This window comes from Rhinoderma darwinii, chromosome 3 (genome assembly GCF_050947455.1).
Source record: "Rhinoderma darwinii isolate aRhiDar2 chromosome 3, aRhiDar2.hap1, whole genome shotgun sequence".
In the NCBI taxonomy this organism is placed as follows: Eukaryota; Metazoa; Chordata; class Amphibia; order Anura; family Rhinodermatidae; genus Rhinoderma; species Rhinoderma darwinii.
The window spans coordinates 243,244,939-243,271,570 of record NC_134689.1 but is presented as its reverse complement, the minus strand read 5'-3'; the positions used below and the strand labels follow the sequence as shown (position 1 = coordinate 243,271,570).

General features: G+C 41.5%; 1 protein-coding gene across 5 annotated transcripts in view; it reads right to left on the bottom strand.

The window, feature by feature from the left end:
- The window catches only part of SHANK3 (SH3 and multiple ankyrin repeat domains 3), a 424,536-nt gene that overhangs the window by 360,412 nt on the left and 37,492 nt on the right, over nt 1-26,632 (bottom strand). The window lies entirely within an intron of this gene.

Here is a 26,632-nt window from a genome sequence, read left to right as displayed (position 1 = left end):
AAATCATCTGTACTCATCACTTATACAGACATTCATACATTTCTGTGCAAATATGTTTCTATATTTTTATATATTTCTATATTTTTATGTTTCTATATTTCTTTCATGTAATCTAACATCATTTCCTCCTCCCAATAATTTTTTTTCTTCTATGATGCAGACTGTCCTTACACTAGGACCACACAGTAAACACACATTGATGCCATCTACACTATTGTGACCATCAATGTAGGCTACAGGTGTGTACACAGAACTCTTAGGGCCCCATAAAAAATATTTTAATGAGCTTCACACTCACTGAGAATGCTGACAAATGTAAAAATAAAGTGCCCCTCTATCCGCTGAAAAATACAATGTTTCCTTTTATACCGCAAATGAGAAAACTCTGGCTACCTGCAGCCACCACTAGGGGGGGCTCAGTGCATATGGATTTATACAGCTTTTATGTAAAAATCTATATGCAGTGAGCTCCCCAAGTGGTGGCTACAAGCAAACACTGACATTGTGTGTCGGGAAGCGGAAGAAGCAGTTCAGTGCCAGGCCCTCTTTTACCACGGGCCCCATAGCAGTTGTGTGGTTTGCCTCCATGGAAGGGATAACACTGGTAGAATAAATACTAGAGCTAGCACAGTAAAAACATTAACACAGAATTGCTTATACCATTGAGCCTGCTACACAGAATTACCCATAATATTGTGCCAACCACTTACCATTATGCATGAAATAATTCCAATCACACAGAGGTGCCAATAGAGTACATATAGCTGACACAGTGCCCATACAAATGTGGAATATACATGCAAGCAACCAAATAGCAGCCACGTAAACATAGCTATCTCTTGTTATATTGATCTTAGGTCAGGAATCAGCATTGGTGAAGATAAGTGGGACAAGGATCACCGGTGTGTTATGTTCTGGGAATGTGCCGGGGACCCACTATTGCCTCCTGCACTCTTGTTTGCCATGAAGTTGGGGAGTCACGAGCCACATGAAAGCGACTTGTGAGCCTCAAGTTCCCCACAAGCGACATCGTAGCAACACTGGGTATAAATTGTTAAAAAAACAAAAACAAACATGTCTGATTTAAATGATCTGGTGGGCTAGAGATCCAGTTATTCAATGTTCTAATGGGGGAAGAAAGACACTGACAGCAAAGGAGGATGCAGTGCTCATAAGTCTTTCAAAGATTCTATTTTTAAAATCGAACTTCACACAAAACCTAATTCCCATGTTGTATTGTTAACGTATCCTTGCTTTACCTCTACAGCTGGTTTACATTATAATCTGATCTGAAATCCACCATATTTTCTTAATAATGATACTATTTCATCTACTCATGGCCTATCTAACCTCCCCTGTTGATTCATTCTGCTTCTAATTCCCGAATCCTGCACGTTTTCTGGACGTTCCTTGTCTCTTTGTGAATTTTCCTTATGTCTGTGGATTTCTAAATTATTGCAGCATTTACTGGATCATGGGTAGTTTTTGCCCCCTGAGGAAGATTATGTCATGTACTCTGACAGAATGGCCTCTCCAGACTCCTGGTCGGGATGTCATAAGAAAACACGTGCTTGACCTAATTGGACAGGATGGATCATATGGTCCACTCCATCACTCAATTATTACAATGGCACCTTATAAGAGATAACATGGCAGGGCATATCTTCTTTATCAATCCTTTTCACTATAAATTGTATTGCAATAGTGAAAGATCTATGCCATACAAGTACAGCGCAGATCTCGACCATGTACTAAACAAGGGTCTAAAAAATGAGACTCACTATAGGGGTTATGACTCTGCTTTACCCACTCAGGGTCTTGGAGGGAGCAAATACTACAGTCAGATTCACCGAGATTAGGAGCTGTTGACATATAACAATTAATTCTTACTATCTGTATATTTTTGGAAGTATATTGACTAAAGATCCCGATTCACATTAGAGAACTATTTAGTGTATGGCCACATTTTTACAACATGTGGAATTGTCATATATGTTAATAGTAGCCAAAATCACTCAATCCAAATAGAGAGCATGACATGTATGTGAACATTATTATTATTATTATTATTATTATACATTATTATTATTATACATTATTATTAGTGTATGTGATTCTAACATAGCTATTTTGATTTAATAGAAAATATTTAGGAATGGAGTGTGTTGTGTGAATATTTATTTAAGAAGACCCAGGCTAGGGATTTACAGTGACTTTTTAGGGCACGGCCAGATGTGGCGGAATTGCAGTGGAATTTTCCAGCGGCCATTTTTTCCATTTGTTTCAATACATTTTTAGGCAAGTTAGTTCAGACGTTGCGGAAAACTCCGCTGCGGATCATAGGCTGTGGTGCAGATTTTTCCCTCTGCAGCATGCACTGTCTGTTGCGGAGAAGAAGCGGAATTTCAATGCGGATTTCAGCCTTTGCAATGCAAAAACTGAAATCTGTGGCAAGTCCGCTGTCTTTTCTGCAACGTCTGAATTATCTGTCAAATATGCAAATGTTGGTGCAGATTTGTTGCGTAATTGCCCCAAATCTGCACCAACATTTGCAGCGGAAAAACTCTGCCACGTCTGGCTGTGCCCTTAGAGCATGACATTTGAATTTTAACTGTTGAGTGATAGCTATAGTCCAGAGGAGTTGCATGTAACTCAGAGTATTCCTCTAGACTGCAGGTGTAGCTAAATAGTTAATATTGGATAAAATAAACGCATATTTACCCTAAAATTGGAAAGATGCGCTACAAAAAGTTGCAGTGGAGCCCCAGCTTTAGAATATACCTCTGGTATGCAGTTATATAGGGTAATGTATTAGGGTAATGCAATACTGTATCTGAAATTCCCTGATATCTTTAGTGCTGAATCACCTTTACTGCAAGCAGTGAAAACTGAAGCTAGAGAAACTAAATCAAATAGCCGGAGACCTCCCCGCAACCAGTTATTAGTCTGCAAACTGACAGCCTGTAACAAAAATGATCAAAAACTGCAACTAAAGTTTAGAGCTTCAATCTTTTATTCGCTCATGAAAATATCTATCCTGAGCCCAACTTTGTTTCTATGTTTGACACCACTTGGCAAAGTTTGCAAAGTGTTTTTTTTTTTTTTTTAAATATATTCTTTTTAAAATGTTTAAAATGTACAAGCTAATATTTACTCAGTAACAAAATTGGACTCCAGTCTCAGTGAAAGAATCTAAAATACATGGTGTTATCCAAAGCAACAGTAGTCAACACATTGTACATAGTTTGGAAAATTAGGCAGTTGGGCAATAACTTATTGCTGCATAGATGTACACATTACAGCATTACAGTGACATGATTCTTTGATGTTTGGAACATACATGCTATTAAATAGAATTTGTTCAAACTTAATCCTATCCTTGAAAATATTAAAAACCTTAGTAGTTATCAGGCATTATGGCTTGTAACTAGGAAAAAAAACTGTCCAGCATCCCACCTCGCTGATAAGAAATTTTGTCTGGGACATAAAAATGTCTATTATAAAATCCATTTCTGACGCATAAAAATACCCCAAAGCACATACCAAAATGACCCACCAAAACTAGTTTAATAATGGATCAAATATATTGCTGAAACTGGTAAAGCTCTGGAATGGGGCCTAATAATGGATTTAGCAAGTTTAGACAAACCATTTTTAAATACCCTTTAAGGGACTTCTGAGTTAATAGAGGGGGTCCCCTGTTCAGTACCCTTATTTCTTGGCTAGCGTGGAGGTAGGTTTAAAAGAGCGTCTCTTATTAATTTGAATGGGTACTGTGTAATGCTTAATTACTCCTGTGGAGGCGCTGCAGGTAAATTGAACACTTACTCCCAGGTCTACCCTACAGTTGATCCCAGCAAAATAACACTTTGTGATCCGCTTACAGTCAAGAGACCCTTCTAATAAGTAGTTGTTGTCCAATGGAGAGTGGGCTGAACAGGCATGCAGCTTTCTCAATTCAAGTATAGTGAAGTCAATGCCACATGATCAGACAGGTGGGACTTGTTAGTGAAGAAAGAAGAAACAGTTTATGCATGAAAACTACCAACATACGGTATTAGGTCTGAAAAGAAGAGTGGGCTAAAATTCCTCAACAGTAGTGTCAAATGTGGACAGGGTTGTAATGACGGGGAAGGGAGACAAACAGGTGAGCCCTAATCTACCCGCCACTCAGTCCCTGCCTACTTGCAACGGCCCGTCCTAGGCGACGGCGTACAACTGGGCGACGGTCCCTACGCTCAATAAGTGCACGACAGACAAACAGACAAGGGTACACAGAAGCTAAGGGAAATGGCGCAGTTGCCCACAGCAACACCGTGAGCAACAAGAGTAGTGAACGAGCCGAGTAAAACCAGGAGTGTACGAGGTACCAAACGCAGAGCAGGAGAGTAGTGAACGAGCCGAGTCAAACCAGGAGTGTACGAGGTACCAAACGCAGAGCAGGAGAGTAGTCAGTAAGCCAGGGTCAATATGAAGCAGGGACAAACAGCAGCAGCAGCAGAGCCAGGAAACAGGAGAATCACAGGCAAAGGAGGAGCAGGAAGTGAAGGTATAAATAGACAGAGGGCGGGAGCTAGCTCCGTCTGGCCAGGCTGTGATAGGCTCTCCCACTCCTCAGCCTCCCAGCCTGATTGGTAGAAGGAGGGGTCACTCGATCAGACTTAGGAGCAGGTGCAGACTGACTAACCACGGGCATCGACACAGAAGCTGTGTCTGGCAGATCCTTTACAGTACCCCCCCTTTTATGAGGGGCCACTGGACCCTTTCTAGGTGGACCTGGCTTATTGGGGAACCGAAGATGGAACCTCCTGAGCAATACTGCGTGAACATCCCGGGCGGGTACCCAAGTCCTCTCCTCAGGCCCGTATCCTCTCCAATGGACCAGGTACTGGAGAGAGCCTTGGACAATCCTGCTCTCCACAATCTTGGCCACCTCGAATTCTACCACTTTAGGGGTGAGAACAGGGACCGGAGGTTTCCTCGAGGGAGCCAAGGACGGGGAGCAGCGTTTCAGGAGGGAGGCATGAAACACGTCGTCTATTCGAAAAGACGGGGGTAACTCCAGTCGGAAGGAGACAGGGTTAAGGACTACAATGACCTTGTACGGCCCTATATACCGGGGAGCAAACTATTTGGACGGGACTTTAAGGCGCAAATTTTTTGAAGACAGCCACACCAGATCCCCGACCACAAACAAGGGGTTAGCAGAACGTCTTCTATCTGCCTGAGTCTTTTGTATGCTCTGGGACGCCTCTAGGTTCTTCTGAACCTGGGCCCAGACTGTGCACAGTTCCCGATGAAGTGAAGGTATAAATAGACAGAGGGGGGGAGCTAGCTCCGTCTGGCCAGGCTGTGATAGGCTCTCCCACTCCTCAGCCTCCCAGCCTGATTGGTAGAAGAAGGGGTCACTCGATCAGACTTAGGAGCAGGTGCAGACTGACTAACCACGGGCGTCGACACAGAACCTGTGTCTGGCAGATCCTTTACAAGGGTATTATAGGAAACATTTGGTTGCTCCTAAGGGTATGTGCACACACACTAATTACGTCCGTAATTGATGGACGTATTTCGGCCGCAAGTACCGGACCGAACTCAGTGCAGGGAGCCGGGCTCCTAGCATCATAGTTATGTACGATGCTAGGAGTCCCTGCCTCTCTGCAGGACAACTGTCCCGTACTGTAATCATGTTTTCAGTACAGGACAGTAGTTCCATGGAGAGGCAGGGACTCCTAGCATCGTACATAACTATGATGCTAGGAGCCCGGCTCCCTGCACTGAGTTCGGTCCGGTACTTGCGGCCGAAATACGTCCGTCAATTACGGACGTAATTAGTGTGTGTGCACATACCCTTAAGGTGGTACAACGGGGCAGTTACTGTTTTATCTGGGTGATATATATCATTGATAACTTTCCCTAAATAAATGCAGTAATAATTAAAAAAAACTATAATATGTTTATTCAAATTACCTAGTAAAGATCAGAGGCCATTTGGATTGACACGTATATAATTCTAAGCTCCATCAGGAAGGGGTCAATACGTTTTTACAGCACTGTAATTAGATACCATTCTTCAAAATAGCACCAATAATATAAAAGAGAAATGAAAATAAAAACTACTATAATTATTTAACAATGATGTAGGTTAGAGTACAATATTACAATCACAGAACAACCAAACTTACTACACATCACAATAGCCAATTGTTCCGGTAATGGTTACTGTTTTCTTGTTATGTAATGTTTCACGGTTTCCTGCTTCACTGCTAACAATACCTTCTAAATGCCATTCAGTATTAATTATTGTATTAATTTTAGCATTAAAATGTCCTCTGCTTTCAGAAAAGAATGGATACTGAATGCTTTAGTCCCCCCTTGGAATATGTATCTATATACATATTAGTCATTCTCAATGAATTAGAATATCATCGAAAAGTTAATTTATTTCAGTACAGTAATTACATTTAAAAAGTGAAACTCATATACTCTATAGATTCATTATACACAGAGTGATCTATTTCCAGCATTTTTTTCTTTTAATGTTGATGATTATGGCTAACAGTTAATGAAAAGCCAAAATTTGGCCTCTCAGAAAATTAGAATATTGGGTAAAAGTTGAAGATTGTACAATGAATAGACATTACCTCCAACCAGGACGTGATGTGTATTTAGAATCCTGACCACTTCTCTGCACCTCTCTGTGATTTACAGCACAGCACAGCGAGATGACAGTTTACAGCATAATCTCGCGAGACTACGGCTGCTATGCTGTAAATCACAGAGAAGTGCAGAGAAGTGGTCAGGATTCTGAGTACACATGACATCCTGGCTGGAGGTAATGTATATTCATTGTCAGGACACTGCAATAACGTTATAGTGTGTTTAGGTGGCTGCACATAGCGATATAGCTATATCGCTAGTGCTGTGTAAATGAATGGAGAGAAGTGTATGACGCTGATTGGTCACTGGTTGGTCAGCGTCATACACCTCTCTCCACAACGCCCACTTGGCCATATAGTAAAACACGCCCAGTTGTCCATTGAGAAACTCATTAGTATAAAGATAATATAGGTCATAACTCCGTCAAAAATGATCATATTTCGAAATAAAAAACTGCTGTAATTTATATTACAGCGCCGATCACATCATGTACAATATAGGGCACTTATAATGTGGTGGCAGAGCCTCTTTAAGTGACTTGGAGTTTTTTTTGCATCCATCCACTGACTTATTCCAAGGGATATTAAGTGACTTGCATATTTTCTGCCATCCATTCCCTGACTAGTACTTTTCAATACTGTTGTTACTGATATATAAGGCTAGAGTCACATGAGTGTTTCCGTTTTGCATCGGCAAAAAATGGACACGTTTTTCATGCGTTGCAGTTGTGTGTGCCATCATTGTTTCTTCAGTGTGGCATCAGTTGTTGATGTCAGTGTTGGTGCACATTTCTTTATTTTTATTTTTTGTCTGCTGAGCCACTGTATCTAAGGCTCTTGTGTGATACTGTCTACTCAGCCTCTGTATCTAAGCCTCTTGTGTAATACTGTCTACTGAGCCTCTGTATCTAAGCCTCCCGTGGGATACTGTCTGCTGAGCCGCAGTATCTTAGCCTCTCGTGTAACACTGTCTACTGAGCCGCTGCATCTAAGCCTCTTGTGTAACACTGTCTGCTGAGCCGCTGTATCTAAGCCTCTCGTGTAACACTGTCTACTGAGCCACTGTATCTAAGCCTCTCATGGGATAATGTCTGCTAAGCCGCTGTATCTAACCCTGTCACATGATACTATATACTGAGCCACTGTATCTAAGCCTCTCGTGTAATACTGTCTGTAATGTAATCCTATCATGTGTGATACTGTCTGCTGAGCCGCTGTAACTAAGCCACTCATGTGTGATACTGTATGTTGAGCTGCTATATCTAATCCTATCATGTTTGATACTGCCTCCTAAACCGCTATACCTATCCTGTCCTGTGGCGCAGCTGTGTTGTTTTTTTTTTGGGGGGGGGGGCCACATATGTCCTGGGGCTTATGCCCCTGATCTCTTACGACCCTAGCATTGTCTCTAGCTGCGAGTCCTGCATCGATTGGTCACTTTAGAGACCCAGAGATGTAGCTTAAGATAACTGGTGGGTCTCTGCCATCGGCCATGAAAAGAAGTTGTGCAGGGGCTGGGGGGGTCCCAAGATGAATTTTTGTATCGGGGCACATGAGCCTTTAGCTATGCCCCGGGAGAAAACCACAAAGAAGACAGGCTGAGCTGCATAAGATACACTGAGTCTCTGCAGTGTGAGGACAGAAGTTCTATGTCACTGATCTATCACTTAGGCCCCATGCACACAACCGTAGATTTTGTCCATAATTACTGTCCGCAATTACGGATCCATTCATTTCTATTGACCACGGACACCTTCCTGTATATTTGCGGGACGGTGTCTGGGCCGTAGAAAGCCTCCGCAAAAGATAGGACATGTCTTATCTTTTGCCTTTTATGGACCATGCTCCCATACTTTAATGGGAGCATGGGCCGGAAATTTCGGGCAGCTGTCTGCGGCCGACATCCGTGCCCTTAATCATGGAGCGTGAATACGGGCACGGCAGTTTGCATGAGGCCTTAGATAGCGCACATAGCGAGCAAGTGCAGTGTGATGAGATTCCACCCCCTCTGCCTCTGCAAAGAAGCATCATGGGAAATGTAGTCTGCATTAGGGGAACCATATCAGAGGGGAAGAAGGAACTAAGATGGCAGACAACCCATAAATGGCACATCAACTAAAACAGGTATGCACGAGGCATACACAAGAGCCTCTACATTATTCTTTAATAATAGCCAATGTTGCACTATATAGGCAAACAAAAACAAAAAATTGCTGGAGTGCCCTCTGTCCTGATTCCAGCTTTTCAGACAATATTTCATTATAGCACTGGTCCCATAAACACGTTTAACGGATAGCTACAGTTCTGTCTACAAATAAAAGAAGAAGCAATCTGTACTCAGAATGAAAAACAAAATGAGTGAAATGGACTTTCGAAACAAGCAACATAAGGCCTGTAAATTTACTTATGATAGAACATAAATTAAGTGGATCAGTGTACACATGAAATATGAAGTGTTAAAACGAAACACCTGGGATGAAAGAATGATGGATTACATGATGTGATTCTGGGGAATTTCCAAACTGTGTAGCAAGAGCCTTATCTAGTGTTGATCATACTGCCTGCTTTAGGATTCACCGTGGGGAAAGTGAAGAAACAAACAGTATAACATTTAACGCAAATCTCAGAAAGGACATTTATAGTATAATCGGTATATTGAGCAGTACAGGACATGTTGTGACATGTGACATTAGGCAGGATTCAAAAGGTAAAGGGTAATTCCCATCACAGAAAGTGATGGGACATCACTAGGATCGCTGAGACCCCCGCCTGTCCTGATATTAACGGAGCTGCAAGGCTGCTTTTGCGCTGCGTTCCCGTCATTGTTTTTCCCTGCACAGGGGCACTCCCTGCCACCGGCTGTGCAAGTAAATGCCGTATGGCCAAATTCCTTTTCCTTCATTAAGTAGTGTTGCACTTCCCTGCACATCGGGTGAACGGGACAGCCGCTGTGCAGGGAACATCTAAAAAAACACAGTGAAAAAGTAGCTCTGCGGCCAATTCAATCTCAGGATAGGTGAAGGTCCCGTCAGTCAGGCCCTCACTGATCACAAAGTGATGCCATACTCTAGCGTCATGCTTTTTTTGTGTGATGGGAATAACTCCTTTAAAATAACCTCATAATACCTAAAAGCAATCCTGTTTTCATTGAACTCTTATTTAATGCCTGGAAAATTGTTCACACTTGATGCTCCGGAAATGCCGATGTAGGCGAAACCTGAATCGGGCGAAAATGAACTGGAGACAGCCTGGATATAAACTGTTTAAAGAGGCTCTGTCACCAGATTTTGCAACCCCTATCTGCTATTGCAGCAGATAGGTGCTGCAATGTAGATAAGAGTAACGTTTTTATTTTTAAAAAACGAGCATTTTTGGCCAAGTTATGACCATTTTTGTAGTTATGCAAATGAGGCTTGCAAAAGTCCAAGTGGGTGTGTTTAAAAGTAAAAGTCCAAGTGGGCGTGTATTATGTGCGTACATCGGGGCGTTTTTAATACTTTTACTAGCTGGGCGCTCTGATGAGAAGTATCATCCACTTCTCTTCAGAACGCCCAGCTTCTGGCAGTGCAGACACAGCGTGTTCTCGAGAGATCACGCTGTGACGTCACTCACAGGTCCTGCATCGTGTCAGACGAGCGAGGACACCGGCACCAGAGGCTACAGTTGATTCTGCAGCAGCATCAGCGTTTGCAGGGAAGTAGCTACATCGACTTACCTGCTAACGCCGATGCTGCTGCAGAATCAACTGAAGCCTCTGGTGCCGGTGTCCTCGCTCGTCTGACACGATGCAGGACCTGTGAGTGACGTCACAGCGTGATCTCTCGAGAACACGCTGTGTCTGCACTGCCAGAAGCTGGGCGTTCTGAAGAGAAGTGGATGATACTTCTATACACAACGCCCAGCTAGTAAAAGAAGTAAAAACGCCCCGATGTACGCACATAATACACGCCCACTTGGACTTTTACTTTTAAACACACCCACTTGGACTTTTGCAAGCCTCATTTGCATAACTACAAAAATGGTCATAACTTGGCCAAAAATGCTCGTTTTTGAAAAATAAAAACGTTACTGTAATCTACATTGCAGCGCCGATCTGCTGCAATAGCAGATAGGGGTTGCAAAATCTGGTGACAGAGCCTCTTTAATGCGCTTTTTAATCTGATGTTTGGGAGTATATTAATTGTAATGTCCTGTGATTGGTCTCAAGTGGTTTGGATGTCCACCTTTGTCTTCAATAGTAGAGGCATATAAGTCTACCTGGGCAAGGAAACTGCTGTGGTGTGGCATGGAGGCAACTGATCTAATCTACCTATTATTCCTGGAGCCGTAGGTGAAAAGGCTATATCCTTCCACACACTTTGTATTGTATGAACAGAGGAGGAGACAGAGGCGTTTTATTTCCCAGGCGGCTCTTAGGCCCTGTTCACACAGTTTTTTGTTGCCGATTTTGACGTGGAACCCGCATGTCGGAATCAGCGCCAAATAACGTCCAAAATCGCATACCCATTGATTTCAAAGGGTGGCAGATGCGTTTTTTCCATGGCCGCTTTTAGCCACTCACAGGAAAAAAAAAAAAATGGCATGTCCTTTCTTGCCGTGGTTTCAGCCTCTGACCTCCCATTGAAGTCAATGGGAGGGCAGAAAAAACCTGCGGCGCTCGTTTCTGAGTGTTTTTTGCCCAAGATTCTTGCATTAGCTTCAATGGCCACTGGCAAAAAACGCTTTGAAAACCACAACAAAAAAGCGTAGGCAGGTCAAAATCTGCATCAAAATTCCTGAAGGAATTCTGAGGCAGATTTTTTCTGCCTGCAAAGAACTCTGTGTGAACAGGGGCTTAGCTGCTCACGGGGAAAAAAAAGATGCATGTCCTTTCTTGCCGTGGTTTCCTCCTCTGACCTACCATTCCTGAAGGAATTCTGAAGCAGATTTCTTCTGCCTGTAAAGAACTCAGTGTGAACAGGGGCTTAGAGTGTGGCAGTGTATAGTGTAAATAAGAATTCATAGATTCCCATTCACACACATGTAACATCTGCCATCATGTCTGAACATAATGGGAAAAGAGGGAAGAAATTGCAGCTGCATTTGATTTATCAGCAGATTAACCCTATATTTACACTTACAGGTAATATGGCGTGGGTCAAAAAACGTGCGGCCACACTACACGCGCTCCACTGGCCTGTGTGAATACACCCTAGAGAACCACGCCAGATGTTGATGTGAATGTCACATGGTTATGTTACGTTGCATGTTGGGACACCAGCTCTGTAACTCACACAGCAATAAACAGCAAGATGTAGCTAGTGTAGCTTTTTGCATAACCATTTGACATTTAAAATGTCTGTACTTTCTCTTATTGTTCTTGTAATTAACATTTCTATAAAAATAGGACAAATAAATATAGCAAAAACTAATTTCCATCTTAAAATGTGGTGAGGTATACATTTTACCACAGACCATTAGGGCAACCAAAGAAATAGTGTTTCTTAAAAATGTCCTATCTACCGAACACAGACCATATTCCATATTACAGCACTGTGTAGATCTGATATAGCAACCACAGCAGCAACAGATTGCCTCTGTCCTCCACAACAAATGCCACAGTATTGGAGGAACTAAGCAGCAAGAGGCGGTAGGTGCACTGAATGGTCTGAAAACCAACTGAGCCACAGCCGGGAAGAAGCCCCGAGTCTCACCCCTAAGTGCAGTTGCACACAACCGAGTGCCACTCGGGCCATTTTTCATGCCATCAGAGTGGCACCCGATAGTATTCACGGACCCATTCACTGTAGCGGGTGAATCAGGTCCGTGAAAACTGACCCCATTCTACTCTTATCTTTCCACGTATCACCGATGGGACCCGGCCGGCGCACATTGTCGTGTGCATTAGGCATTAACATCTTACCAGAATAAATGGAACGAGGAAGCTGAGTAGTGGTTAAAATGGTTCATGCCAGCATAATACAATACTGGCAGGGCTGTGACCATGGTTATGTATAAACATATTATATACGGTGCTTGTGGGGTGTGTGCAATGTATGCAACAAAAACCTATAGGTACGCTCTTGGCTTAGCGTGCATGTATATTTCAATGGGGAGAGGGTGGCAAACCACTGCGAGACACTTCTGATAGAACCTTAACTCCCGGCAGAACAAAGAATTGGACATGTTAACATGCCAGATCTTTGTTTCCCCTGACATCTGCCATCTTGAGACAGTCGGGAGGCTCCCATACCCATTCAATTTCTGGCAGATCCCGCCAATTTCAGCGCGATCCGGCAATAATGCAACTTAAAGTGTAAGTTCACTTTTTCCCTACTTTACAAAATATAATATGAAATTACTTAAATAGCACTTTTCTAATATCTGTATTAGTGGCAGTACTAACATTATAATAATACCATTCAGTGCTGTGGGGGGTTCAACATTCCTACAGTTTCCCTCTAACACGTAAGCTGCCGGAATGACAAATGTCTCAGAAATTTCTTTAGACATCCCCACAGCTAAAGAGAGGGATTCTGACATTATGTAATTTGACAGTTTCAGCAGTTCAGTAATATAGTCCGCAGAATAGGTGATTATACCCTTTCAATGCAGTAGATGACTTTTTACATCAAAGTTAGGGTGTTGGCAAGGCATAAAGACTGCCATTGCTCTTAAAGAGGCTCTGTCACCAGATTTTCAAACCCCTATCTCCTATTGCATGTGTGTCTGTGAACTGCCAGAAGCTGGGTGGTAACGAAGCGAAGTGGATGATGCTGATTCGTCAGCATCATACACTTCTATTCACAACGCCCAGCTAGTAAAACAAGTAAAAACGCCCAGATGTACGCACATAATACACGCCCAGTTGGACATAACTTTAAACACGCCCAGTTGTACATAAGAAAGGCTCATTTGCATAAATATAAAAATGGTTAGAACTTGGCCAAAAATGCTCGTTTTTAAAAAAAACAAAAACGTTACTGTAATCTACATTGCAGCGCCAATCTGCTGAAATAGGATAGGGGTTGCAAAATCTGGTGACAGAGCCTCTTTAACTTGGGCAGTTTGAGGGGGGTCTAGAGCAAGAATGGTCATAGCTTTATTACCAACCACCACAGTTATAATACACTTGGGTCTGGTTACTATTTCCATGTGAGCAACATTTATCTCATTTATCTCTGACACAAAAAAGACAAGACAAGATATTCAAATGACAGCAATAAATAGAGCACATTCTTTTTGTGTTCGGTACCTAGCATAACGTCACAATGCCTTAAAGTCCCTGGAAAAAGACTGCTTTGTATTGGTGTTAAGGAGGTACCAGTACTGTGGATTTTTCTTCTTCTATATGTACTGTATGCTTATATTGTTGCATACAATGATGTGAAAATAGATTCGTGTGGATACAAGTCTATATTTATAATATCAGAAAAAGGAACCAACTGTCGATATTAGGGATCAATAAGATCATTGTTACAAATGACTTTTTCTCTAACAAAAATGTGCAGAAAAGTTGATGATTGAGTTTTCTAAAAACATTGTTTTGTTTTTTTATTCCGAAAGTACCTAAATGACTTTAATGTCCACCCGGTAGTCCAATAGTGGCGGGGATGGGATCAGTCATTAAGCACCTTTCTCACTATCTTGATTGGGTATTCAGACCTCTGCTGATAAATAATCCATCCTTCCTCCAGGATACAAAGGATTTCCTTTGCATTTTGCATGATTATGGTTTCAGGATAACTTTAAATAGGCCAGTATTGTCGCCGAGAGTCTATACACCAGCATCCCAAAGTATGCGTGTGTACAGGCTGTTGGGCATGAACTACAAGGCTAGGGGATGTCGCATTTGTTGGCCTGTGAGTCTCTATACTGTGTGTTGAGTCATAACTTGTTTCAATTCAACAACAGATGGTACAATCAAAAAGCGGGGACTGCCGTAAGGACCCTTGTGGCCCCTACTTTTTAAAATATTTTTTCGTAAAAAGTTTGAGAATGTTATGATTTATAATATCAATAACCGTATGTTAAATACCTACAGCTCTATTTACCATACAAAGACAATGTATTTATTGTCTGTTCAGGGTCATCTGAGGATTTTTCTAAATATGTTTATTATCTGAATGACAATCAAATGAACATGAATTCCACTAGAAACTTGGAGGTGATGGAATTGAGTTTACCAGTTACTGTTGTGGACGGTCAGTTACAGACTAGGGTCTATCGAAAACCTAACTACTAGTGCATTGTTAAGGTGTGATGGCTAGTGTTCCTTTGGATGAGCTGCCTGGATCTCTTATTTCTACATTGGTGACTAGGACAGTTGGAGCCAGTCCTGTTGGGCTTTGCACTCCATATCTTCATATTATTCTGGTGCTGTAATTCCCTCCTTGACTTTGGCTATCACCTTCGTCATGTCAAAAGATTACTTCGGTATGGTCTGTTTTCATTGAGGAAGATCAATAGTGTTGATAGAGGAAAAGAAAGAAAGAAAAGATAAATATTTTGTTTTTTAATTTCTATATAGTCTTATGGGTGACGTGATACGGTCAGTAATTAGAAGGAATTTGCATATTGTTAAAAATGATCCTTTGCAATTCGAAGTGGCAATGAGAAAGCTAATAACTTCTTTTAGATTCTGTAAGAGAGACACACTGATAAAAGGGCGTTTAAAGCACTGGCACCTAAACAAAATTGTTAGTGATGTATAGCCTAGAGAAATTTATAGATGTGGTAAGAGCAGATTCTGCAACCACTTGAATCGCAAAAGGTATCTTAATTTAGGGTTTTGTGCGAACAAGGTGGATGATCTTATAACCTGTAAAACCCAACTTTAGAAGAATGACCCTAGTTGACCTTGAAGAGCCTCTTTCAAATAGTTCTACAGATGTCCATGTGGTATTTATTCATATGTTATAATTAAACCATATCATATTTTTTTAGGTGTAAAAACAGTAGCTGTAGGGAAGACATAGCCTAAGTGAAAGTGAGGAGGTCAACTTGGGCCTGGCACTTCCTTCTGATCAGTGGCGTAATTACTGCTGTAGCAGCCATAGCAGCTGCTATGAGGCCCACGGCATGCCCGGTGGCGCTGCTAGCAGCCGCTATGACTGCTATAGAGTTAGCGGTGCCACATTCAATAGTATCTGCGTCCTTAAGACGTAGATACTATTGAACACTATGACTGAACAGGGAGCTATCTCCCTGCTCTGCCATCTACTAGGCTACAGGCAGTTTGGCGTGCAGCCTATCAGGTGCAGGGACGGGATCCCTGCGAAGGCCAGCGTGATGACGTCACTGGATCACGCTGGCCTACGTAAGGATCCAGTCGGCGTTGTAAAGCAGCTCCGTTCATCGCAGGAACGGGGCCTAGGTGAGTACAGTTTTTTTGTTTTATTTGTTTGGTAAGCACTGTCTACAAGGGAGTGGAGGTTTGAATGGCACTTTCTGCAAGGTTGAGCTGGGGTACTGTCTACAAGGGGAGGTCGGGGCACTATCTACAAGGGGAAGGTGGGGGCACTATGTACAAGATGGAGGTGGGGGCACTGTATACAAGGTGGAGGTGGGGGAACTGTCTACAAGGGGGGCTGTATGGCACTATCTACAAGAGGAGGGGCACTATCTACAGTGGCTGTGTGGCACTATCTACAAGGGGGGTGGGACACTATCTACAGGGGGGGGGTTGTAAAGCACAGTCTAAAAGAGGGCTGTATGGCACTATCTATGGAGGCTGTATGGCACTAGCTACATGGGGGCTGTATGACACTAGCTACAGCGGGCTGTATGGCACTAGCTACAGGGGGGCTGTATGGCATGAACTACAGGGGGGCTGTATGACACTATCTATAGGTGGCTCTATGGCAGAATCTACAGGGGGCTGTATGGCAGAATCGACAGGGGGCTGTATGACACAGTCTACAGGGGCACTATCTACAAAGGGGGCTGTGTGTGGCACAGAAGGGAGGGTGGCCCAGTCAAAAGTTTGCTATGGAACCAGTCTTTCCTAGTTACGCCCCTGCTCCTGATGATAACATTCTTGTAAGGTCGGGGTAGGGAAACAGACAAGTGAGCCCTAATCTACCCGCCACTCAGTCCCTGCCTACTTGCAACGACCCGCCCTAGGCGACAGGGTACAACTGGACGACGGTCCCTACACTCAATAGGTGCACGACAGACAAACAGACAAGGGTACAAAGAAGCCAGGGAAATGGGGAAGTTGCCCACGGGAACACCGTGAGCAAGAAGCGAGGTGAATGAGCCGAGTCAAACCATGAGATGAGCGAGGTACAAAAACGCAGAGCAGAAGAGTGGTCAGAAAAGCCAAGGTCAATCACAAGCAGAGGATCAGTAGTTCAAGATGCTGCAGCAGGGCCAGGAAACCAACAGAGAAGAATCACAAGCAAAGGAGGAACATGAAAGGCAGGTATAAATAGACAGAGGGCGGATGCTAGCTCCGTATGGCCAGGCTGTGATAGGCTCTCCCACTCCTAAGCCTGCCATCCTGGGTGGTGGAAGATGGAGTCAGTCTCACAGTCAAGAAGCAGGTGCAGACTGATTACCTATGGGCGTCGACACAGAAGTTGTGTCTGGCAGATCCTTTACAATTCTGGTACCTGTCACCTTGGGTTTAGAAGCTTGTTGTGAGACCTACCAAGCCTTTGTAAATTATATGCCTCTAATATTCCCTTGCTTAAAAACTCCAAATTACTCTCCTGTCTCTTAAAAGACCCTTATGTTTCACCTCTGTCAATAGATTGTCTATTTCTCAGGGTCAGGTCAGTTTCTGTACGGTTCCTATACGGCTTCAAGTGCGGGTTAATCATACCAAAGAAATATTCTTCCTGGTCCTTCATCATTCCAATACTCTAGTACTTTTCGATTACCCTGTCTCACACAACATTCTGCACTGGTGCGCCGTGCAAATTGTCTGCTGGGGCCCTTCCTGTTTCAAGCACTGTCTCCATAAAATGGTTCATATCCGTCTGCTACCTGTCACTTTCTCTAGAGTCTGACATTCTATCTCCGTACCAGGGTTATGCAGATGCCTTTTCTAAACAGAAAACAAAGACCCTTCCAGAACGTTGATCCTACGATTGTGCCATATCTTTTCTTCCCGTCCATGAACCTTCTAGAGGTAGCGTTTACCCACTATCCCTGCCAGGGAAAACAAGACGATGGCATGCATCAGACAAAATTTAGAATAAGTATTTACCAAGAAATACTCCTCCTCTGGAATGGGGTTCTTCTTCATTAAAAAGAAGATTGGATTGTTTAGGCCCTGCATTGACTACAATGGGTTTAACAAAATCCCTGTGAAAAATAGATACCTGCTTATATTGATCTCAGGGCTGCTTGATTACATCAAGGGACAGGCAACATTACCAAACTAGATCTGCGTAGGGCATATAATTTGATTCGGGTCAAGGAAGGAGAAGTGTAAAACTGCCTTCATAACTCTGGACGGACACTATGAGTACCTAGTGTAATGTCTTCAGGTTCTATAATTCCCAACTGTTTTAAGCAGTCTGTCGACAACATATTTAGAGGCCACCAATGTATTGGTCTATCTCCGTGACATTGTCATCTACTCTAAAGATTTGAAGACTCATCTTCTGCATGTCCGCATGTCCGTCTTGCAAGGGCTACGTGAAAATTCTCTTTATGCAATGTTGCCGAAGTGCATGTTCAAGATATAGAAGCTTCCATTCCTTAGTTATGTCATTTTCGCATGGAGTCTACATATGGATCCGAGAAGGTCTCTGACATCTTGAAATGTCCTCAGCCAGTGGTCTCAAGGCCCTCCTGAGATTTCTCTGGTTTGCTGATTATTATTGACAATTAATTCAAGATTTTTTTCCATGTGGTGACTTCACTCACTGTTTTAAGTCAGAAAAGAGCTAATTCCCAAGACTGTCGTGTCTCTAGGACCCAAGCTTTCAATCATCTCAAAACAGGCTTCTCTACAGCCCTAGTTCTTCATCAGTTGGATTCCAACAAACCATTTTATTTCTAGGAGGAAGTCCATTTTTCCTAAGATAGAAACTGGGGAGGGAACCTCCAGCTCACCTTAACACTCCAGTGTAATGTGGATTTGTAGGTAGCGCTCGGATCCTCGTGTCGGCACAACGGTAGTTTGACAAGCAAAGGAGAAGGTAGGATCCAGCGCTGGGTGCAATTAAAATGGATTTTATTTTCCAAGTTTATTGGAACGAAGTTAAAAGGAAGAAGTCCAGTTGCATTTTAGTCCTGGGTGTGTGGAATTGTGGAGGTGCGTGTCCTCGGGGGCCTACGCGTTTCGGACGGCAATCCGCGTCCTTAAACTTGGCTGTGGTAATTTTGAATCTGGCGCGCTGTCACTTATGTACTCAGTCAGCTGGTTTGCTAAGCCTATCATCATCTGGGTTGCGTTGGACCGCAAACCGGATATGACCTGTCATGTATTCAGTCAGCTGGTTGTTTATGCGTGTCAGACATTGATGTTTGTGTTGAGACGCAAGCCGGAAATGGTTAATTCGTCCTGTGGTTTATGTTCTATCGGAACTCGTTTGTGAGTAATAGTGTTGTTCTCGTGTTTGGACAACTTAGAGAAATTGATAAATGTAGTGTATTTAATCTTACTCAAGATAAGTGTAATATATTAGTGGGGTTTTGTATTATGGTTTGATTGTACCTATTCAACGTCTAAGTTGGCTTCTGGCACTCGTTATATTTGGCTCAAGATATATATTCCGGTTTATCAAGACTTCCAAAGACGATCAACGTTATTCATATTAACCATATGTAATATTAAAGATATTACTCAGGTATCGAAGCAAGTATGTGTTACTGTGCTTATTAATTATAGTCTGTTGAAACAAAAGCCGGGGGCCTTTACAGATTAGTCATGATGGAAGAATATGACGTATGGTAATGGGCATAAACAATAATTTATGGATGATGTTGTCTGCTGAATAGTGAATATAATGTTTGAGTACTGTTATTTTGTTGCTGTACTACAGCGCGCTCTGTATAAGATGAGGAACGTGTGGGGAAGTGCAGGAAGGACACAACTGGAATTGGTGGGGATTCAAATACATAAATTGGAACAACAAAACTAGGTAGTGCGTCAGTAAAAAGTGTGCATGACAAAAAGCACATGTTATGCATGCATCACTAGGGTGTATCTGATACCTTGGGTAACAATTATGTGATTAAAATTTACGTTCTGTGGGCTTTTACTTGGTTGTAAATTGTATTCTTAAACGACTAATGTTACTCATGCGTATTGTAGAATTTTGAATGACTGATAATGCTTATGTGTGTAGTGACTGTTGAGTAGTCTAGTATAAATACATTAATTCTTTTTTTAAGTTTAAGCCATTTGGATACCTTGTGTTGAGTCTGTATATCCAATATGCTTCCCTGAGATGGGTTTTATGTTTGATATCTCCTCCCCGTTTGCAGGGGTGAATTTTTTCAAAGGCATAACAACGAAAAAATTTGGTGGATCTGTGGTGTTGAGAGATAAAATGTTTGGAAGCATTGGATGTATTTACAATATTCTCGTTTCTGATATAACTAAGATGTTCTAGAATTCTTATTTTAAATTTTCTATTCGTACAACCTACGTATTTCAATTTACATTCCGTACATTCTATGATGTAAATGACCGACTCAGAGTTACAGTTGATATAGTTTAGGATGTTAAATTTGTCGGTTTGTGAGGAATCGCTGAAAGTTTTGGTTACCTGGACATGTGAGCACACTTTGCATGGATGTTGTCCACATTTGTAGAAGCCCGTGGTTTCTAACCACGTTGTTTTCGTTTTTTCATTGGCAGTAAATAAAGATGGTGACAAAGCACTACCTAGTGTGGAGGCTTTTCTTGCTACAATCCTGCATCCTCCAGACAACACCGTGCGCAGCGTGTCATCCTCCATAAGGATAGGTAAGTTATCAGTAACTATTTTTTTGATTTGTATGAACTGATTACTCTGTTGTAGAATCAGTGTTGGTTGATTGTCAATGAGTTGAGTATTATATGTAGGGTTGGTTGTTTCGTTATGATGACTTAAGAGTTGAGATCTAGTTTTTTTAGTCATAATGTTGCTAGCCCGATTGAGTGACCATTCTGGATAGCCTCTTTCTTTGAGTCTTGTTTTGATGGCAACTTGTTCTGATTCAAATTGACTTTGAGATGTACAGTTCCTCTTAGCACGGTGCATCTCACCCACCGGTATGGCTTTGATGGTATGCTTGGTATGACTGCTGTTTGCATGTAGTAAGTTATTGGTGGCCGTGGGTTTACGGTGTGTTTTACTTGAAATTTTTTGGCCAATGACTCCTTTAAGCTCCAGATCCAGAAAGATGATATTGGTGATATCATAATGGTATGTAAATTTGAGGTTGTAATCATTGTTGTTGATGAATTGTGCAAACTCGGGGATGATGTTAGTGTCTTCTTTCCAGATAATCAATATATCATCAATATATCTGCCATACCATTCTATGCAGTGTCTGTAAATATTTTCCGTCGAAAAAATGTGGAATTGTTCCCACCATGCCATGACCAAGTTTGCTACCGATGGGGAGAATTTTGCCCCCATGGATACTCCTTTCAATTGTAAATAGTATTTTGAATCAAATTGAAAATAGTTATGAGTTAACAGAAAATTGAGTACCTCCAATATATACAGTTGAAAATTTGTATCATATGTACTGTGTTTTGTGAGGTGGTACGCAAGGGCAATATGGGCAATTCGATGTGGAATTGATGTGTAAAGTGACACGACGTCACATGTCAGCCAGCTGTAATTTTTATTCCAACATTTCTTATCCAGTAAATTCAGGACATGTTTGGTATCTCTTAGAAAGCCGGGTGTTATTTGTGCCAGTGGTTGTAACAGCGTGTCTAACCATTCTGAGAGTCTCTCTAGAATCGAGCCAATGCCTGAGACAATCGGTCTCATCGGTGGAGGAAAAATCTGTTTGTGAATTTTTGGAAGTGCGTGAATAATTGGGGTAATGGGTTGATCTATGTACATGAAATCTAATTGTTTTTGGTTAATGAAACCACCTTGGAGGCCATCATTAAGTAGTTTTTTCATTGACATTTTGATTATTTCTGTTGGATTTTTGTCTAATTTTTTGTAGGTGGTTACATCTGCTAGCATATTTAAGATGGAATGTTGATAATCTTCTTTATTTAGTACTGTAACATTGCCCCCTTTATCTGACATTTTTATGATTAATTGTTTGTTTTCCTGCAGAGATTTCGCTGCTTCTTTGAGTTTGGTTGACAAGTTATTTGTAGGGCGCTGGCCTTTGAGGTTGTCAGCAAGGTGATGAAGTTCTTTTTCAATGACCATTTGAAACCGATCCATAGAATCTGTGCGTGAACCGGTAGGGTAGAATTTAGGGTTCGATGTTTTGAAGTTGAGAGCTGTGGTAACTGTTTGATTTGGTGTTTCATTTCGCAAATGATCTAGGCTTACCATCCTGTATGGATGGTCTCATCATCACTAACTACAGATATTGAAAAACAGACAGAACAGCCACGTGACATGATGTCTCAACTGTCCAAGTTGTCATTTGAAGAACTCACCACGATAGTAAGCCTAGATCATTTGCGAAATGAAACACCAAATCAAACAGTTACCACAGCTCTCAACTTCAAAACATCGAACCCTAAATTCTACCCTACCGGTTCACGCACAGATTCTATGGATCGGTTTCAAATGGTCATTGAAAAAGAACTTCATCACCTTGCTGACAACCTCAAAGGCCAGCGCCCTACAAATAACTTGTCAACCAAACTCAAAGAAGCAGCGAAATCTCTGCAGGAAAACAAACAATTAATCATAAAAATGTCAGATAAAGGGGGCAATGTTACAGTACTAAATAAAGAAGATTATCAACATTCCATCTTAAATATGCTAGCAGATGTAACCACCTACAAAAAATTAGACAAAAATCCAACAGAAATAATCAAAATGTCAATGAAAAAACTACTTAATGATGGCCTCCAAGGTGGTTTCATTAACCAAAAACAATTAGATTTCATGTACATAGATCAACCCATTACCCCAATTATTCACGCACTTCCAAAAATTCACAAACAGATTTTTCCTCCACCGATGAGACCGATTGTCTCAGGCATTGGCTCGATTCTAGAGAGACTCTCAGAATGGTTAGACACGCTGTTACTGTTACAACCACTGGCACAAATAACACCCGGCTTTCTAAGAGATACCAAACATGTCCTGAATTTACTGGATAAGAAATGTTGGAATAAAAATTACAGCTGGCTGACATGTGACGTCGTGTCACTTTACACATCAATTCCACATCGAATTGCCCATATTGCCCTTGCGTACCACCTCACAAAACACAGTACATATGATACAAATTTTCAACTGTATATATTGGAGGTACTCAATTTTCTGTTAACTCATAACTATTTTCAATTTGATTCAAAATACTATTTACAATTGAAAGGAGTATCCATGGGGGCAAAATTCTCCCCATCGGTAGCAAACTTGGTCATGGCATGGTGGGAACAATTCCACATTTTTTCGACGGAAAATATTTACAGACACTGCATAGAATGGTATGGCAGATATATTGATGATATATTGATTATCTGGAAAGAAGACACTAACATCATCCCCGAGTTTGCACAATTCATCAACAACAATGATTACAACCTCAAATTTACATACCATTATGATATCACCAATATCATCTTTCTGGATCTGGAGCTTAAAGGAGTCATTGGCCAAAAAATTTCAAGTAAAACACACCGTAAACCCACGGCCACCAATAACTTACTACATGCAAACAGCAGTCATACCAAGCATACCATCAAAGCCATACCGGTGGGTGAGATGCACCGTGCTAAGAGGAACTGTACATCTCAAAGTCAATTTGAATCAGAACAAGTTGCCATCAAAACAAGACTCAAAGAAAGAGGCTATCCAGAATGGTCACTCAATCGGGCTAGCAACATTATGACTAAAAAAACTAGATCTCAACTCTTAAGTCATCATAACGAAACAACCAACCCTACATATAATACTCAACTCATTGACAATCAACCAACACTGATTCTACAACAGAGTAATCAGTTCATACAAATCAAAAAAATAGTTACTGATAACTTACCTATCCTTATGGAGGATGACACGCTGCGCACGGTGTTGTCTGGAGGATGCAGGATTGTAGCAAGAAAAGCCTCCACACTAGGTAGTGCTTTGTCACCATCTTTATTTACTGCCAATGAAAAAACGAAAACAACGTGGTTAGAAACCACGGGCTTCTACAAATGTGGACAACATCCATGCAAAGTGTGCTCACATGTCCAGGTAACCAAAACTTTCAGCGATTCCTCACAAACCGACAAATTTAACATCCTAAACTATATCAACTGTAACTCTGAGTCGGTCATTTACATCATAGAATGTACGGAATGTAAATTGAAATACGTAGGTTGTACGAATAGAAAATTTAAAATAAGAATTCTAGAACATCTTAGTTATATCAGAAACGAGAATATTGTAAATACATCCAATGCTTCCAAACATTTTATCTCTCAACACCACAGATCCACCAAATTTTTTCGTTGTTATGCCTTTGAAAAAATTCACCCCTGCAAACGGGGAGGAGATATCAAACATAAAACCCATCTCAGGGAAGCATATTGGATATACAGACTCAACACAAGGTATCCAAATGGCTTAAACTTAAAAAAAGAATTAATGTATTTATACTAGACTACTCAACAGTCACTACACACATAAGCATTATCAGTCATTCAAAATTCTACAATACGCATGAGTAACATTAGTCGTTTAAGAATACAATTTACAACCAAGTAAAAGCCCACAGAACGTAAATTTTAATCACATAATTGTTACCCAAGGTATCAGATACACCCTAGTGATGCATGCATAACATGTGCTTTTTGTCATGCACACTTTTTACTGACGCACTACCTAGTTTTGTTGTTCCAATTTATGTATTTGAATCCCCACCAATTCCAGTTGTGTCCTTCCTGCACTTCCCCACACGTTCCTCATCTTATACAGAGCGCGCTGTAGTACAGCAACAAAATAACAGTACTCAAACATTATATTCACTATTCAGCAGACAACATCATCCATAAATTATTGTTTATGCCCATTACCATACGTCATATTCTTCCATCATGACTAATCTGTAAAGGCCCCCGGCTTTTGTTTCAACAGACTATAATTAATAAGCACAGTAACACATACTTGCTTCGATACCTGAGTAATATCTTTAATATTACATATGGTTAATATGAATAACGTTGATTGTCTTTGGAAGTCTTGATAAACCGGAATATATATCTTGAGCCAAATATAACGAGTGCCAGAAGCCAACTTAGACGTTGAATAGGTACAATCAAACCATAATACAAAACCCCACTAATATATTACACTTATCTTGAGTAAGATTAAATACACTACATTTATCAATTTCTCTAAGTTGTCCAAACACGAGAACAACACTATTACTCACAAACGAGTTCCGATAGAACATAAACCACAGGACGAATTAACCATTTCCGGCTTGCGTCTCAACACAAACATCAATGTCTGACACGCATAAACAACCAGCTGACTGAATACATGACAGGTCATATCCGGTTTGCGGTCCAACGCAACCCAGATGATGATAGGCTTAGCAAACCAGCTGACTGAGTACATAAGTGACAGCGCGCCAGATTCAAAATTACCACAGCCAAGTTTAAGGACGCGGATTGCCGTCCGAAACGCGTAGGCCCCCGAGGACACGCACCTCCACAATTCCACACACCCAGGACTAAAATGCAACTGGACTTCTTCCTTTTAACTTCGTTCCAATAAACTTGGAAAAGAAAATCCATTTTAATTGCACCCAGCGCTGGATCCTACCTTCTCCTTTGCTTGTCCATTTTTCCTAAATAGAAGTCGAAGAAGTACAAGTTTTTTCTATGTGGATTCTTCTCTAAGACATGTTTCCGGCTCAGAAGAACTCTTTTATCTGAAAGCCTTAGCTGCTTGCTGTGAAACTTGTCCTGAAAGAATGTCGCAATCTCTTAGAGGGTGCTAAATTTCCCGATACTATCTTTACTGACCACAAGAGCTTGGAATATCTCCAATTAGCCCGTAGACTTAATCCTGTACCACTTGTGTCCAGTTTACACCCTCCAGACAGGCACCATCGGGCCTTTTTCAGCAATTACTGATTCTTATTAAGCCCTGGACAGAGATCTCGAAAGATTTTGTCACTGAACTGATTTTCCACAACTTCAAGGGTTTACCACCATATAGCTGGTTGTGGATTGATTTTCTAAAATGGCCCACTTTGTATTATGGTCTGTATTGACTTTGGCCTCACATTCCTATAAGAAATGTTTTGGATTCATGGCTTTATTGTCTCTGATTGTGGCAGACAGTTTGTTTCAAGATTCTGGAGAGCCTTGTGAAAAGCATTAGGAATATCTTTGGATTTCTCTTCCGGTTATTATTCTCAAAATATGGGACAGACTTAGAAGGAAAATCAGATCCTCAAGCAGTTTGTCAGAACATTTGCCAATGCCCACCAGGATAACTGGCTGGATCTGTTTGGGATGAATTTGTTCACAAAAACCACATCTCTGCGTCTTCTGCTTAAATTTCCCTTTGAAACACATCTTCAGTTACTGCCCTATACTTCTTTTCTCCTTTCTGTATAGCCACAAGCACCAGCAGTCACTGATGTCCATAAAAATCTTTAGGACATCTGGACTAAGTCTCATTAGGGTTTGCAGCTCGCTTCTGCAAATACAAAGAGATTTGCTGACAAACATCGACATCCAGGGCCAATATTACATCCTACAGATAAGTCCCCGCGTTTTATTAAGAAGTTTTACCTGAAGCATTTTTTCAAGTCTATCAGATTGTCCTCTGGCCTTAGGGGAAGGTACTGTTACTCACCTCTTCCTGATCCAGCGGCGATACCCCACTCAT